Source organism: Oncorhynchus mykiss, chromosome 13 (assembly GCF_013265735.2).
Source record: "Oncorhynchus mykiss isolate Arlee chromosome 13, USDA_OmykA_1.1, whole genome shotgun sequence".
NCBI lineage: Eukaryota > Metazoa > Chordata > Actinopteri > Salmoniformes > Salmonidae > Oncorhynchus > Oncorhynchus mykiss.
In genome coordinates, this window is record NC_048577.1 from 7,335,984 (window position 1) to 7,354,381 (window position 18,398).

Genomic DNA, 18,398 nt, shown 5'->3' on the forward strand with positions numbered 1-18,398 from the left:
GACGTGTGTGTGTGTGTGTGTGTGTGTGTGTGTGTGTGTGTGTGTGTGTGTGTGTGTGTGTGTGTGTGTGTGTGTGTGTGTGTGTGTGTGTGTGTGTGTGTGTGTGTGTGTGTGTGTGTGTGTGTGTGTGTGTGTGTGTGTGTGTGTGTGTGTGTCCCAATGGGCAGAAATACAAGAAACAAGCTGAATGGATGTAGTTATGAATAGATGTAAATTAACAAAATTATCCATTTATTTGTTGTCTTTTTATTGTCTACCTTTGAGCTTATTTACAACATGATGCTTATACTGTGTTCAATGTATCTAAAATACGTCATTATTAATTATGTGATAATGAAACAAGCAATATCATGACACTGAACAATATGGTATTACATAATATAAAATATAAAATGACCAGTAATGACTGACAGCAATACAAAGTAAAACATATTTTAACACATCAGGAACAACTCCAGAGATACAAATATTTAAAATCTCTTGTCAATATTATTCATTTTTGTGTCACTAAGACAAGACAATACTTTATATGTTAAAAAAATCAGGATTTGGCAAAATCCAATAGAAAAGATAAGCAATACAATCTACAGATAGTAAACAGATAAGTACACAAGAACAGTAGGCCAGTTCAGGAAGGAAACCTGAGTGTCCAATTAGAGACTAGTATCATTCACCACCATCTTATTCTGTGGTCTATTAAACTGACCGGGTCTGATCTCACATCATTCTGCTGCTGCTGCTATTGTTACTCTACTCTGGCTTCTTGTCCTCCGTTGACTCTGCTACTGTTACTCTACTCTGGCTTCTTGTCCTCCGTTGACTCTGCTACTGTTACTCTACTCTGGCTTCTTGTCCTCTGTTGACTCTGCTACTGTTACTCTACTCTGGCTTCTTGTCCTCCGTTGACTCTGCTGCTGCTACTGTTACTCTACTCTGGCTTCTTGTCCTCCGTTGACTCTGCTGCTGCTACTGTTACTCTACTCTGGCTTCTTGTCCTCCGTTGACTCTGCTACTGTTACTCTACTCTGGCTTCTTGTCCTCTGTTGACTCTGCTACTGTTACTCTACTCTGGCTTCTTGTCCTCCGTTGACTCTGCTACTGTTACTCTACTCTGGCTTCTTGTCCTCCGTTGACTCTGCTACTGTTACTCTACTCTGGCTTCTTGTCCTCCGTTGACTCTGCTACTGTTACTCTACTCTGGCTTCTTGTCCTCTGTTGACTCTGCTACTGTTACTCTACTCTGGCTTCTTGTCCTCTGTTGACTCTGCTACTGTTACTCTACTCTGGCTTCTTGTCCTCCATTGACTCTGCTGCTGTTACTCTACTCTGGCTTCTTGTCCTCTGTTGACTCTGTTACTGTTACTCTACTCTGGCTTCTTGTCCTCCGTTGACTCTGTTACTGTTACTCTACTATGGCTTCTTGTCCTCTGTTGACTCTGCTACTGTTACTCTACTCTGGCTTCTTGTCCTCTGTTGACTCTGCTGCTGTTACTCTACTCTGGCTTCTTGTCCTCTGTTGACTCTGTTACTGTTACTCTACTATGGCTTCTTGTCCTCCGTTGACTCTGCTACTGTTACTCTACTCTGGCTTCTTGTCCTCCGTTGACTCTGCTACTGTTACTCTACTCTGGCTTCTTGTCCTCCGTTGACTCTGCTGCTGCTACTGTTACTCTACTCTGGCTTCTTGTCCTCTGTTGACTCTGCTGCTGTTACTGTTACTCTACTCTGGCTTCTTGTCCTCCGTTGACTCTGCTACTGTTACTCTACTCTGGCTTCTTGTCCTCCGTTGACTCTGCTACTGTTACTCTACTCTGGCTTCTTGTCCTCTGTTGACTCTGCTGCTGTTACTGTTACTCTACTCTGGCTTCTTGTCCTCCGTTGACTCTGCTACTGTTACTCTACTCTGGCTTCTTGTCCTCTGTTGACTCTGCTGCTGTTACTGTTACTCTACTCTGGCTTCTTGTCCTCCGTTGACTCTGCTACTGTTACTCTACTCTGGCTTCTTGTCCTCCGTTGACTCTGCTACTGTTACTCTACTCTGGCTTCTTGTCCTCCGTTGACTCTGCTACTGTTACTCTACTCTGGCTTCTTGTCCTCTGTTGACTCTGCTGCTGTTACTGTTACTCTACTCTGGCTTCTTGTCCTCCGTTGACTCTGTTACTGTTACTCTACTCTGGCTTCTTGTCCTCTGTTGACTCTGCTGCTGTAACTAGCTGTTTCTCACTATGCTGCTGATGTCTGATATAATGTGTTCTTTGTAAGTGCTCACTAGCTGTTTCTCACTATGCTGCTGATGTCTGATATAATGTGTTCTTTGTAAGTGCTCGCTAGCTGTTTCTCACTATGCTGCTGATGTCTGATATAATGTGTTCTTTGTAAGTGCTCACTAGCTGTTTCTCACTATGCTGCTGATGTCTGATATAATGTGTTCTTTGTAAGTGCTCGCTAGCTGTTTCTCACTATGCTGCTGATGTCTGATATAATGTGTTCTTTGTAAGTGCTCGCTAGCTGTTTCTCACTATGCTGCTGATGTCTGATATAATGTGTTCTTTGTAAGTGCTCGCTAGCTGTTTCTCACTATGCTGCTGATGTCTGATATAATGCGTTCTTTGTAAGTGCTCACTAGCTGTTTCTCACTATGCTGCTGATGTCTGATATAATGTGTTCTTTGTAAGTGCTCACTAGCTGTTTCTCACTATGCTGCTGATGTCTGATATAATGTGTTCTTTGTAAGTGCTCACTAGCTGTTTCTCACTATGCTGCTGATGTCTGATATAATGTGTTCTTTGTAAGTGCTCACTAGCTGTTTCTCACTATGCTGCTGATGTCTGATATAATGCGTTCTTTGTAAGTGCTCACTAGCTGTTTCTCACTATGCTGCTGATGTCTGATATAATGTGTTCTTTGTAAGTGCTCACTAGCTGTTTCTCACTATGCTGCTGATGTCTGATATAATGTGTTCTTTGTAAGTGCTCACTAGCTGTTTCTCACTATGCTGCTGATGTCTGATATAATGTGTTCTTTGTAAGTGCTCGCTAGCTGTTTCTCACTATGCTGCTGATGTCTGATATAATGTGTTCTTTGTAAGTGCTCACTAGCTGTTTCTCACTATGCTGCTGATGTCTGATATAATGTGTTCTTTGTAAGTGCTCACTAGCTGTTTCTCACTATGCTGCTGATGTCTGATATAATGTGTTCTTTGTAAGTGCTCACTAGCTGTTTCTCACTATGCTGCTGATGTCTGATATAATGTGTTCTTTGTAAGTGCTCACTAGCTGTTTCTCACTATGCTGCTGATGTCTGATATAATGTGTTCTTTGTAAGTGCTCGCTAGCTGTTTCTCACTATGCTGCTGATGTCTGATATAATGTGTTCTTTGTAAGTGCTCACTAGCTGTTTCTCACTATGCTGCTGATGTCTGATATAATGTGTTCTTTGTAAGTGCTCACTAGCTGTTTCTCACTATGCTGCTGATGTCTGATATAATGTGTTCTTTGTAAGTGCTCACTAGCTGTTTCTCACTATGCTGCTGATGTCTGATATAATGTGTTCTTTGTAAGTGCTCACTAGCTGTTTCTCACTATGCTGCTGATGTCTGATATAATGTGTTCTTTGTAAGTGCTCACTAGCTGTTTCTCACTATGCTGCTGATGTCTGATATAATGTGTTCTTTGTAAGTGCTCACTAGCTGTTTCTCACTATGCTGCTGATGTCTGATATAATGTGTTCTTTGTAAGTGCTCACTAGCTGTTTCTCACTATGCTGCTGATGTCTGATATAATGTGTTCTTTGTAAGTGCTCGCTAGCTGTGTTTGAACCTCACCCGCATTGTTCAATATGCTCATGTTACAATGTTTGGCTGCTGCGGTGATGTGATTGGTTGTGAGGATCAACGATGTTGCTGCTCTGTTGTCAGTCAATAGCCGGCTACAAACTAGCAAAGTAGAAATAGCATCGAGAGTAACCTATCATACTGCCTACTTGTTTGTTCCCAATATCAGCTTTTGAGCTGAGTCAGTGCGCTCCGTGAACCATCATGGAGAATTCTCCCTCATCCATACAAGGAGGAAGTAGCCTCAACCATGTGGCTATACAGTGAGTGAGAAGCAATGTTTTCTGATCATGAGCAGGAGAGTAGCTCCTCCCACCCCAGCCTCCACCTGTTAGGTTCTGTGTTCCTGCTGTAGGAGTGGTATAGTTTACTGCTACCCTGAAGGAGCAGAGCCTATATCGCCAAGACTCACACTATTCATTTGCTAATAAAGAGTTACAAGTAGTTCTATGTGAAATGTAATCAAATCTGGAAATGAAAAATCTCATAGAAAAATAGCCGAAGCACAATCTATCCCATTGATCATCTAGATACATACTGTATTGATCATCTATACACATACTGTATTGATCATCTATATACATACTGTATTGATCATCTAGACACATACTGTATTGATCATCGATATACATACTGTATTGATCATCTAGACACATACTGTATTGATCATCTAGACACATACTGTATTGATCATCTAGACACATACTGTATTGATCATCTAGACACATACTGTATTGATAATCTATATACATACTGTATTGATCATCGATATACATACTGTATTGATCATCGATATACATACTGTATTGATCATCTAGACACATACTGTATTGATCATCTAGACACATACTGTATTTATCATTAGGAGAACAATCTAAATTCCAGCATTTACTCAGAAGTTAAAGGTCATTGTCTCAAACCTTCTAGACTATAAAGCATTATGATAGTAAGAGAATAACATTGTGAGGCCTAGCTTTGGTTTGATGCTGTTGCTCTTCAGTCCAGGTTCTGTTTTGGTTCTCTTCAGTCCAGGTTCTGTTTTGGTTCTCTTCAGTCCAGGTTCTGTTTTGGTTCTCTTCAGTCCAGGTTCTGTGGTGGTTCTCTTCAGTCCAGGTTCTGTGGTGGTTCTCTTCAGTCCAGGTTCTGTTTTGGTTCTCTTCAGTCCAGGTTCTGTGGTGGGTCTCTTCAGTCCAAGTTCTGTGGTGGTTCTCTTCAGTCCAGGTTCTGTGGTGGTTCTCTTCAGTCCAGTTTCTACGGTGGTTCTCTTCAGTCCAGGTTCTGTTTTGGTTCTCTTCAGTCCAAATTCTGTGGTGGTTCTCTTCAGTCCAGGTTCTTTTATGGTTCTCTTCAGTCCAGGTTCTTTTGTGGTTCTCTCCAGTTCTCATAATCAGAGGGCTCAGCATCTATTTGAGGGTCTGTGTCACTGTCCAGGTCCTGTGGTGGTTTGCTCCAGTTCTCATAATCGGAGGGCTCAGCATCTATCTGAGGGGCTGTGTCACTGGGAGAGTCTCTCACATTCTGAAAGAAGACAATGAATGAGCACTTTACGAACCCCTTCCTCCAACATTTTTATGTAAATTAATTTGCTTACTGTCAATGGTATTAGGATTGAAATAACTTTGGTTGTTGACATTATTACCTGTGTGTCTGCTGTGGTATCACTTCCTCCTGTGGATCTCCTGTAATGAGGGACAGAGTGAGTTCTGCTCTCTTCTGACCTCTAGTGGAAGTTGATATGTTACTAATACAGTATATGTAAATGAAAGAGTCACCTCTTCAGAGTGCAGTAGATGGTGAGTAGCAGAGCTCCAGCAGTCAGGACAGCCCCCACCCCCACCACAGGAACCCAGGGGAACACTGCTGCAGGGTCATGGGTTAATTAATGCATGATGTCAGAATGAAATCTGTAAAATGACAGAGCACCAACAATGGACAGAATGTGTCATACTTACATGTAACATTAATATGGACAGGGATATGTTCTCTCCCTATAATGTTCAGAGCCTCACAGTAGTATCCCTCTCTGTCCTCAGAGCTGATGTTATGGATGGTGTAACTCTGTCCAGAATGTCTCATTGACATTTTCTTATATGTTATCTTGTACCAGGTGTATTTGTCCACAGGTGGGTTGGCATCACTGCTGCAGGTCAGAGTCACTGAACTGCCCTCCACTATTTCACCAGAGGGACTGACTGACACTGAGGTGTTCTTTGGGCCGTCTGGATAACATCGTGAAAGTTAGTCTTCTCATTATGAAATGGTGTCAGTATTTAGAACTGTAAAATCAACCACCATTAATCTAAATGGAATAGTAGCTCTATCTCATGTCTGTTTCACTAAACATCAACACTGACCAATGATGTATTGGATGATTTTGACTTTAAAAGTGTATTTAGTCACACTCACACACTGCAGGAGAATTGATGCCTTTTACAGCACAGTAGAAGCTGTCTTCAGTTTTAAAGTAGACTGAGTACGAGGGGGAGGAGTCCTCTTGTACAATCTTACTGTTCCTGTACCAGATGTAGGTGGGGTTGTCAGTCATAGTACAGGTGGTGCTACAGGTCAGTGTCGTTGACAACAATGTAGTGATCACCTTCACCTGCAGGTCTGGAGTAGATAACAACATTAAATCCATCAATGACCTGTTGTCTAGTTCAAATGAGGCAGGAGTGGACGTTCTCAAATTATTAATTCAGACATTCCTATTTTACACATACTTACATATTAATTATATTATTTCAATACAAATCAACACAATTTTCCAGAACCAATTAAACAGATTAGCATTATATATATAATATCACTGTACCTGTAACAGACAAAGTAACTCCAGGGCTCCCAAAATATTTCCCTCTTGTTTGATCTGTTAATAATCTGAACTTGTATGTAGCTGAGTCACTCTCTCTCAGGTTTGTGATTGTCAGGGTGTGGCCATTCGTCCTATCACTACGGTACGTCACACGTCCTTTGTAGTCTGGGTCATCTAACAGACTCACATAATTCTCCACATCATAAACTTTAGTGAACCACAAGGTTGTTGTGACTGTACCACTGGGATATGTGTAAGAGCAGGACAGCTCCACTGTTGACCCCTTCAAGGTGCAGATACTCTGAGTGGTGTATGTAACACTCCAGACATTCTGCCCCAGTACAACTGAAACACAGTTAGACATCACAAGGATGTTACATTAAGTTCAAGGTCTTGTGACTCACACTAACACTTTGTTTCCATAGTTGCTGAGTTGAGTGTGAATGGAAACCACAGATAAGCATCATTCAGTGAGGTGTGAAAGATAACTGTTTAAAGTGAAGTGGAGATGCCGAATGTGTCGACAGTAGAACATAAAAATGGTTATGCTTTTAGAAATGTCTGTAGACTGATAAACAGAGCAACCAAAAGATAAGAATGAGACCATACCTGCTACAGACCAGAGAAAGACCACCAACACACTTCCTGCTGTTCTCAAGGCCATTGTTGCATCTCCCACCCTGCAGTATTAGAAACATAAACAACAACTCACTCTATAGCTGGTGAATAACTCCACCTGATACATTGAAGTATAAACTGTAAATGGGGTACAGGGCCTCATTACTGTTTTATTCTCAGAACCCCAAATATAGGAGGATAGGAGGATAAATGTTCAATCCTCTACGGTCCGTCAAGCTGTACAGCAGCCTAAAGACTGACCACCAGGTTCAATGATAGCACCTATCCTCAAGCTGAGGCTAAACAGCCAGTGACTAAAGAATGACCACCAGGTTCAATGATAGCACCTATCCTCAAGCTGTACAGCAGCCTAAAGAATGACCACCAGGTTCAATGATAGCACCTATCCTCAAGCACCTATCCCCAAGCTGTGCGGCTCAACAGCCAGTGACTAAAGACTGACCACCAGGGTCACGACTCCCACTGAAGGTGGCTCCCCTGCCTGTTCGGGCGGCGCTCAGCGTTCGTCGTCGCCGGTCTACTAGCCGTCACCGATCCCCTTTTCCTTTCTGTTTGTTTGGTCTTATTGGTTGCACCTGTCTCTTATTTTGTTTCTTGATTTATGTCTATTTAAGGCTGTTAGGCCCGACTATGTTTGTGCGGGATCCTCTGTTAGTTTGTGCATTTGTACTTTATTTTCTCCAGACTGTTTGGGTCCTGTGTTTGGGCCCTGTGTTTGGGCCCTGTGTTTGGGTCCTGTGTTTGGGCCCTGTGTTTGGGCCCTGTGTTTGGGTCCTGTGTTTGGGCCCTGTGTTTGGGTCCTGTGTTTGGGTCCTGTGTTTGGGTCCTGTGTTTTGGTCCTGTGTTTGGGTCCTGTGTTTGGGCCCTGTGTTTGGGTCCTGTGTTTGGGCCCTGTGTTTGGGTCCTGTGTTTGGGCCCTGTGTTTGGGTCCTGTGTTTGGGTCCTGTGTTTGGGTCCTGTGTTTGGGTCCTGTGTTTGGGCCCTGTGTTTGGGTCCTGTGTTTTGACCGTTTGTACCGGACTAAAATCCGATTGTCCGAAGCCTCTGCTCTCTGACTCCAAACCCACTACTCCTAGATGACGTGACAACCAGGTTCAATCATAGTACCTATCCCCAAGCTGTGAGGATAAACAGCAATGACGCACGCACAGACACACAGCACTATATGACTAAAAACAAATAAACTATATTTCAAGATATGTCACGATCGTCGTAAGAAGTGGACCAAAGCGCAGCGTGGTGTGAATGCATCATTTAATAGATGACAAAAAGCACAAAGTAAACTGTACTAAAACAATAAACAAATAACAACCGTGACGCTATCATAAGAACTGTGCTGACACAAGCAACTAACATAGACAATCACCCACAAACAAACAGTGAAACCCAGGCTACCTAAGTATGATTCTCAAACAGAGACAACTACTGACACCTGCCTCTGATTGAGAACCATACTAGGCCGAAACATAGAAATCCCCAAAATCATAGAAAAACAAACATAGACTGCCCACCCCAACTCACGCCCTGACCACCCCAACTCACGCCCTGACCACCCCAACTCACATCCTGACCACCCCAACTCACGCCCTGACCACCCCAACTCACATCCTGACCACCCCAACTCACGCCCTGACCACCCCAACTCACATCCTGACCACCCCAACTCACGCCCAGAACACCCCAACTCACGCCCTGACCACCCCAACTCACGCCCTGATCACCCCAACTCACGCCCTGACCACCACAACTCACGCCCTGACAACCCCAACTCACGCCCTGACCATACTAAATAATGACAAAACAAAGGAAATAAAGGTCAGAACGTGACAGATATTGTCAAGAGTACTTACAGAGTGAAGTGAAGGGGAGAGGTCTTGTACAGTGAGTTAACTTACTGGTATTGAGTGGGAACTGCTAGTAAGTGTCAGTTCTGTGGTTGATACATATTTAAAGTAGATGATACAGAAAAGTCCTTTCCTTTACTCTTTAAGTCCTTAACATGCATGAAGACCAGAACAGTACATCAGAAAAGGGAGGTTACTGTATTAAAATGGGCCCAACATTTCTATAATGGACAAAATGTCCCCCATTTCCACGTGTATATAAATAAAGAAACATGTTAACAATATGTTGACTATTCTATATGGAATGTTTATAATATCTTAGAATGTGTTGCCTTGTCCCTCTGAGTTCTACATGGAACAGGTCAAAGTCCCATTTACATTTGGTCAGTTCCATGATGTCATTCATTATATTCTACAAACACATTCAATTTACTCTCCTCATCAGCTGCATCAATGTGGTACTGAAGGTTCCAGTGTTCTAGACTAGAGCTCCTCCTACTGGCATCTCAACATTACTGCACCATCCTAATAATAATGACCTTAATACTGTTGGGCTAATATCAACATCACAAACTGTAAAATAATCAGACTATCCATATACAGTCTAATGTAGCCTGTTATCCATATATAGTCTAATATAGCCTGTTATCCATATATAGTCTAATGTAGCCTGTTATCCATATATATTCTAATGTAACCTGTTATCCATATATAGTCTAATGTAGCCTGATATCCATATATAGTCTAATATAGCATGTTATCCATATATAGTCTAATGCAGCCTGTTATCCATATATAGTCTAATGTAGCATGTTATCCATATATAGTCTAATGTAGCCTGTTATCCATATATAGTATAATGTAGCCTGTTATCAATATATAGTCTGATGTAGCCTGTTATCCATATATAGTCTAATGTAACCTGTTATCCATATATAGTCTAATGTAGCCTGTTATCCATATATAGTCTAATGTAGCCTGTTATCCATATATAGTCTAATGTAGCCTGTTATCCATATATAGTCTAATGTAGCCTGTTATCCATATATAGTCTAATGTAACCTGTTATCAATATATAGTCTAATGTAGCCTGTTATCAATATATAGTCTAATGTAGCCTGTTATCCATACAGTGGGGCAAAAAAGTATTTAGTCAGCCACCAATTGTGCAAGTTCTCCCACTTAAAAAGATGAGAGAGGCCTGTAATTGTCATCATAGGTACACTTCAACTATGACAGACAAAATGAGAAACAAAATCCAGAAAATCACATTGTAGGATTTTTTATGAATTTATTTGCAAATTATGGTGGAAAATAAGTATATCAACTCATCACTCTCACTCTTACTGTCCCTCTGTTGCTCTCAGAGCTCTTAAAATAGCATAAAGTCTTCATGTGAAACAACATGTACAATGGACTTCCCATCTTTTGTAGCATACAATATAGCTCAGTATTTGTCAAGGGGGCCAATCATATTGATTGTGACTGTAAATCCACCAATCAGATTAATATGTCAAAATGCATTTTAACACACACACACACACACACACACACACACACACACACACACACACGTACACACGTACACACGTACACACGTACACACACACACGTACACACACACACACGTACACACGTACACACGTACACACACACACACACACACACACACACACAGTTTTACTTGACCCTGTTATACTATGACAGTGAACATGACCCTATTGAATGGAGATCTGGGTGTTACTGGTAAACTCTACTGATCATGTTGTAAACATGTAAATGAATAAACTGAACTAAACACATGAAACCACAGTCCAGGGTCAGTATTCACAAAGTGTATCAGAGTAGGAGAGCTGATCTGGGATCAGTTTATCCTTTTAGATCATAATTATATGGACCATCTGAGACACTTTATGAATACAGGCCCTGATGTAACAACCAAAACACAATTCAAAATAAACCAACAAGTACAAAGATACAGGAAGTCATGTGATGTTTGGCTAAAAACATCAAAACTAAAACTATATTTCAAGATATTGTCAAGTGTACTTACAGAGTGAAGTGAAGAGGAGAGGTCTTGTACAGTTAGTCAACTTACTGTCACTGTGTGGAAACAAGAAGTAATCTACTGTAAGTGTTAGTAGAAGCAGGCGTAGCCGGTGTGAATTCTGTGGTTGACACATTTTAAAGTAGCCTAGTCAGGGCATTAACATGCAGGAACAACATGTCACATAAGGGATGTTACTGTATCTAAATAGAAAATGTGCTAAAGTCAGAATACTGTAGTTACATTTCTTTATTTGAGGAGTGGACCTACATGTTTTACAAGAGACAAAATGTGACCCATTCCCATCACTCCTCATCAGATGGTACTGAAGATTCCAGAACAGATGAAAGGGGAGTATCTTTGGTACCAGTGTTCTAGACTAGAGCTCTCCCTACTGACATCTCAACATTACTGCAGCCTCCAGGCTTCATATGTCCCTACTAGTCGGATGAAAATATCTAAAATAGAAGGTAGAAAATGTCAAAAATATATATAGAATAAAACAGTCACGCACGTAAAAATACTGTTATTGGGACTTATGTTGAACTGGCGGTTGTATTGAGTGAACTAGTGATCTCAACTAGCTTGTTAGCTACATGAAGATGCTGTTATTCAGCGATAAACAAGTATTTTTGTGCATCACACAGCTACTCTGAATGTACTGGATTGTGAACAATATGATGCGCTGCCTCTGAATTACAGCAAGACCCCATAGTTAGCTTGTGAGCTAGCTAGCTAGCTAAGATTTAGCTATCAACATTAGCTAGCTAGAAACAACAGACAACAGTGAGCTGTCATTATGCCAAGGCAAGCTGCTCTGAGCTTCCAGTGTGTGCTTGTGTGAAAGAGATGTTTTCAGCTCACTGATCTTCAGAGCAATGGACCCAAAGTGGACCCTGACATGCATATAGCTAAGTCTGTCTGTCTGTCTGTCTGTCTGTCTGTCTGTCTGGGATTATTGTGTCCCATTGAATCTTTCATGTAAATGTTTATTGCTGCTTCGTTATTGAAATGTTATTGTGTGATTTATATAGTTATTTTTTAGCATTTTTTATTTAAAGAAATCTAATATTTTCTTACATATAAACAACTGCATTGTTGCTTAAGAGCGTGTCCTTAACCATTTCAAACTTGACAAATACAATTAGATTTGATTTGATGTATGTGTTTAGGTGCTGGTCATTGCTCCCTCTGACACTGGGTTTCTGAACCTCTAAAAGTCTGGGGGGGTTTGGAGGGTTATTCTACTAGTTGACATATGGAATTGTTTTAAGGTGGTCATACCGTGGACCATTTAGCTATTTGATTTTAAATTTCACTTCCCCTTTTTTGAAAAAAAATATCCATAATTTTTCGGGGGGAAAAAATACTGCAAAAGCAATTAACACTCCTTTACTTATAGCCCATATAAACAAATTAAACTTGTTCTGTTCAGGTCTTCTTATTTCTGTGTTTGTTGTGTTCAGGTCTTCTTGGTTCTGGGTTTGTTGTGTTCAGGTCTTCTTGGTTCTGGGTTTGTTGCATTCAGATCTTCTTGGTTCTGGGTTTGTTGACTGTACTGTAGAGAACAGAGGAGTCCTCCTCAGCTGCTTGTGCTGCTGAAGAGAGAGAAGCAATAATGAAACAAAGACATTGTCCCAAATGGTGGCACCCTATAGGGCTCTGTCTAAAGTAGTGCACTAAATAGGGAATAGGGTGCCATTTGGAACAGAAAACAGTTCCTCAAACCCATCATCACGTCACTCCCCCATTTTAGACATGTCATAGTAACTGTCCTGAGATGTCCATTGTTGGGTTCATAGTTTGGGTTCATAGTGGTCTCAAAGGGTCAACTGTTTTTCTTATTGATGACATCTCCTACAATAAACAGCAGCATATGAATGACCTTAATACAGAATATGCTCACTGGGTGGCAGCACTGGGGAGTTTGAATTTCACAGCAGCGTAGTGGACATCCTCATCCTCAAAACGCACCTGAAGCCAGAGTGACAGAGGATGAGACCCAGAGCCACTGTGATTCCTACAGCTGCAGTCAGAACTGAGGTCTGTTTCCCTAAAATAAAATATGGATGATATGAGAACACATTATGTTCTAATGAACTGAATATTATTATGATAAGAAAACAGAATATCAATGTAATACTTGTTAATACTTGGGGATTTTATAAACAAACCTGTAATTATTAACAAAAGTGTACTAATCCAAAGTATAATTATTAAGATTTATCTTGAAATTATATTATATTATTATATTATTATATATTTTAAGGATGAAACTTTACTTCCTACAATGATCATCAGAGCTGCAGAGTTCATAGATGCAATTGTATTCTCAGCCTCACAGTAATATTCTCCTCAAAGCCGGATGTCCTTACCATGTGGAGGCGTACTGGGAGGCTGAGGAGTTGTTGAGGCCTATAGGGTTGGTCTTCTGAGGAGAGTGAGGGGTTCTCTGCATCCAGCGGTCTGGGTACCTGATCACCAGCCTGGTGCTCTCCAGCTCCACCCCTTGGACAGGAGGACAAACAGCAGGCACCAATGTGTCGCAGGAAACACTGTTTAACTGACGACCGACGTCATTCTTGCAGGCGCCAGGCCACAAGGAGTTACTAGAGCATGATGAGACAAGGACATCCTGGCCGGCTAAACCCTCCCCTAACCCAGATGACCCTGGGACAATTGTGCTCCGCCTCATAGGTCTCCCGGTCACAGCCGGTTGTAACAGTCCGGGATCAAACCCGGGCCTGCAGTGCTGCCTTAGCACTAATTGTTGAATTTGTGATTTGTTCCAACTTGTTTTGTAATGTTTATGTCCAATGGCCAATGAGCACTGATACGTTTTATCTATAATTTCATATGACAAGGATTGATAAGGATTTGTCAGTAGATTGCCGACTTGATGCATGATGATGACTGCTTGTCTAGCTTGCCAGCTAAGATTTTTAAAGTTTGTCCAATCAGTCCAATCAAAGCTACGGTAGATTTAACGCGATTTGACGTAATTTTGTCTAAGCCAATGACCTTGAGCCTTGTTGGATGGGCATTTCTAATGTAATTCTATGGCAGCACCCAAGGGGCTTGACATTTCAAGCTCTACCCTTAGATTTTGCAGTGACGTAGTGTCCCCATGAGTGACAGAACACTGAGCCAATCACAGCACAACTAGAGAACATTACCAACCCGTATTTTATGCTGGCTGCCCCACCACCACAGAAAGCACTAAGCTAGGCTGCAACACCTGCATTTTGGAGCTGCCTTAACTAAAGAAAGGAAAAAAAGAGACCATGTTTGAATGCGACTTTATTAACTCAATGCTTTATTTATTTATTAACTTTATTTGCAAACTGATATGTTTCACGTATTAATTTCAAAACATGCAAAACAAGCAACAGAAAAAGCTAACCATGGGGCTGAAAACAGATTTAGCTCTGCCTCAGCTGCCTTGAATGACGTGTCGCCACTGCATGTCTTTAGAAATGATAGACAAGTTGACTAACAAATAGCCTACCAAAATGTTGGAAATTATAATAACGGACTGATTACATTTATTTTAAAATAAAAAATATATCATGACGGAACAATATTGTATTACGTAATATAAAATTAGTAATAATATCTGACAGCAATACAAAGTTAATTATTAAACACATCAGGAGAAACTTGGCCCAAAAGCTAAAAATATTAAAAAGCTGTTATCAGTATTATTAATGTTAGTTGCTGAGGAAAGTAGGACTATTGATGTTATAAAACATCTGTATATGACAAAATCCCATCAAAAGATCAGAATTAAAACTAAAGATAGTAAACAGATTTACATCAAAATATAACCCATCTCATTTATCATCAATATATTCCATTCCAAAATATATATTCCTGTATTTACTGAAAAGTTAAAGTTCATGGTGTGTAAAAACTTTCAGATATGGCAGCAATAGAATAGAGGTGTAAGGCCTCGTTTTGTATTGGAACATTCGGTCCAGGTTGTGTGGTGATCATTTTCAGTCCAGGTTCAATGTTGGTGGTTCTCTTCAGTCCAGGATCTGTGGTGGTTCTCTTCAGTCCAGGATCTGTGGTGGTTCTCTTCAGTCCAGGATCTGTGGTGCTTCTCTTCAGTCCAGGTTCAATGTTAGTGGTTCTCTTCAGTCCAGGATCTGTGATGCTTCTCTTCAGTCCAGGTTCAATGTTGGTTGTTCTCTTCAGTCCAGGTTCAGTGTTGGTTGTTCTCTTCAGTCCAGGTTCAATGTTGGTGGTTCTCTTCAGTCCAGGTTCTGTGGTGATTCTCTTCAGTCCAGGATCTGTGATTGTTCTCTTCAGTCCAGGTTCTGTGGTGCTTCTCTTCAGTCCAGGTTCAATGTTGGTGGTTCTCTTCAGTCCAGGATCTGTGGTGCTTCTCTTCAGTCCAGGTTCAATGTTGGTGGTTCTCTTCAGTCCAGGATCTGTGATGCTTCTCTTCAGTCCAGGTTCAATGTTGGTTGTTCTCTTCAGTCCAGGTTCAGTGTTGGTTGTTCTCTTCAGTCCAGGTTCAATGTTGGTGGTTCTCTTCAGTCCAGGTTCTGTGGTGATTCTCTTCAGTCCAGGATCTGTGATTGTTCTCTTCAGTCCAGGTTCTGTGGTGCTTCTCTTCAGTGGGAGATTCCCCTCACATTCTGAAAAAAGACATACTGAAGTAGCACTCCCACTAAACATTGTATACGCACAAACACACACACACACACACACACACACACACACACACACACACACACACACACACACACACACACACACACACACACACACACACACACACACACACACGCATGCGCGCACAAACACACACACACACACACACACACACTTACTGCCAGGGTGTCATACTCTGGTGACCTGGTCTTCATGTTCAGAGGTGTGTACGTATCACTGTTAGGGTCAGGATGGACACTCTGTGAACAGAAAGAGAGAGAGCGAGAAAGAGAGAGAAGGGAGAGAAGGAGAGGGTGGGAGAGAGGAAATGCATGAGTTCTTTGAAACACCAGTCTTTCCATAATTTACTCTAAACACATTCAAGTACTGTATAAAACACACACTCATAAGCAAACCAAATTCATTAAAAGAGACTTACTCTCAGAGTGTCGTAGTCAGGGGACATGGTCCTCATGTTCAGAGCTGTGTACGTGTCACTGTTACAGTCAGGACGGATACTCTGTAGAGAGAGAGAGAGGGGGGGGATAGGGAGAGGGAGAGGGAGCGAGAGAGAGAGAGAGAGAGAGAGAGAGAGGGAGAGAGACAGAGAGAGAGAGAGAGAGAGAGAGAGAGAGAGAGAGAGAGAGAGAGAGAGAGAGAGAGAGAGAGAGAGAGAGAGAGAGAGAGAGAGAGAGAGAGAGAGAGAGAGAGAGAGAGAGAGAGAGAGAGAGAGAGAGAGAGAGAGAGAGAGAGAGAGAGAGAGAGAGAGAGGGAGAGAGACAGAGAGACAGAGAGAGAGGTAACAATGAAAATAGTATGAAAGAGACTGTCATGTCACCGTAAATGAATGAAAATGGAGTTGTAACCCCCTGGGTGAACATTTAGTTTTTTGCCCAGCACGACACAGCTGAAACCCTGTTGCAACTAATAGAATCACCTGTGTGTCTGCTGTGGCATCACTTCCTCCTGTGGATCTCCTGTAAAGATGGACAGAGTGAGTTCTGCTCTGTAAGTAAGTAAGTTGATATATTACAAATACATTTTAACAGGTTTTTTTTACCTTTATTTAACTAGGCAAGTCAGTTAAGAACAAACTCTCATTTACAATGACATTCTAGGAACAGTGGGTTAACTGCCTTGTTCAGAGGCAGAACGACAGATTTGTATATTTTCATCTCAAAGATTCAATCTTGGTTGCAAGTTCAACACTCTAACCACTAAGCTACCTGCCGCGCCAGGTGGCCTAGTGGTTAAGGGCATTGGGCCTATACCTTAATGAGTTAATAACTAATCAGTGTGCTAAGGTGAAAGAATAATACAAATATCTATTTTCTGTCACACTCTGACCATGATTTGCGCTGTTTGTTTCTATGTTTTGTTTGGTCAGGGTGTGATAGGAGTGGGCATTCTATGTTGTATGTCTAGTTGGTCTATTTCTATGTGTTTTGGCCTGATATGGTTCTCAGTCAGTGGCAGGTGTTTGTCGTTGTCTCTGATTGGGAACCATATTTAGGTAGCCTGTGTTGTATTGTGGTTTGTGGGTTATTGTCTTTGTGATGTTTCATGTTAGCACAGTGTTTCTATAGGGGTCACGGTCGTCTTGTTAGTTTGTTTGTTTTGTTTAGTGTACTTCGTGTTTTTTGTCCTTTCAGTAAAGTATGCATTCACAGCACGCTGCACTTTGGTCTCCTCACTACGACGATCGTGACAATTTTCACTCACCTGAACCACATGAATCCAGAGAGAAAGAGGATGAGAATCAGAACAACCACTATGATTCCTACAGCTGCAGTCATAACTGATGTTTGTTTCCCTGTAATATAATACAGATCATATGAGAACATGTTATTATGAAGTGAAAATGAATATACAGCAAAACAGGAAATTCATGTAATACTTGTATATAGAAGCCTATGTATAGTTATAAACCAAAGTGTAATGAGGCAAACTAGAAGAAGATACCTTGAAACATAATTTCTTATTGAACATCATTTTGTATTGAAGTATTGAAGATGTAACTTTACCTGCTACAATGATCATCAGAGCTGTATCAAATTTCAATCAATCAAATTTATTTTATATAGCCCTTCGTACATCAGCTGATATCTCAAAGTGCTGTACAGAAACCCAGCCTAAAACCCCAAACAGCAAGCAATGCAGGTGAAGAAGCACGGTGGCTAGGAAAAACTCCCTAGAAAGGCCAAAACCTAGGAAGAAACCTAGAGAGGAACCAGGCTATGTGGGGTGGCCAGTCCTCTTCTGGCTGTGCCGGGTGGAGATTATAACAAAACATGGTCAAGATGTTCAAATGTTCATAAATGACCAGCATGGTCGAATAATAATAAGGCAGAATAGTTGAAACTGGAGCAGCAGCACAGTCAGGTGGACTGGGGACAGCAAGGAGTCATCATGTCAGGTATTCCTGGGGCATGGTCCTAGGGCTCAGGTCCTCCGAGAGAGAGAAAGAAAGAGAGAATTAGAGAGAGCATATGTGGGATGGCCAGTCCTCTTCTGGCTGTGCCGGGTGGAGATTATAACAGAACATGGCCAAGATGTTCAAAT

At 41.4% G+C, this 18,398-nt stretch overlaps 1 protein-coding gene and 1 long non-coding RNA gene across 2 annotated transcripts in view; both read right to left on the reverse strand.

Annotated features, from left to right (window-relative positions):
* LOC110519431 (B-cell receptor CD22) overlaps positions 1-18,398 on the reverse strand; it is an 87,445-nt gene that overhangs the window by 19,670 nt on the left and 49,377 nt on the right. The gene's annotated exons all lie outside the window — the stretch shown is intronic.
* Positions 5,093-5,697, reverse strand: LOC118938181. Its single transcript, XR_005035433.1, has 3 exons — positions 5,605-5,697; positions 5,472-5,511; positions 5,093-5,350 (listed from the first exon to the last, which is right to left on the reverse strand). It is a non-coding gene; the product is annotated as an uncharacterized LOC118938181 (long non-coding RNA).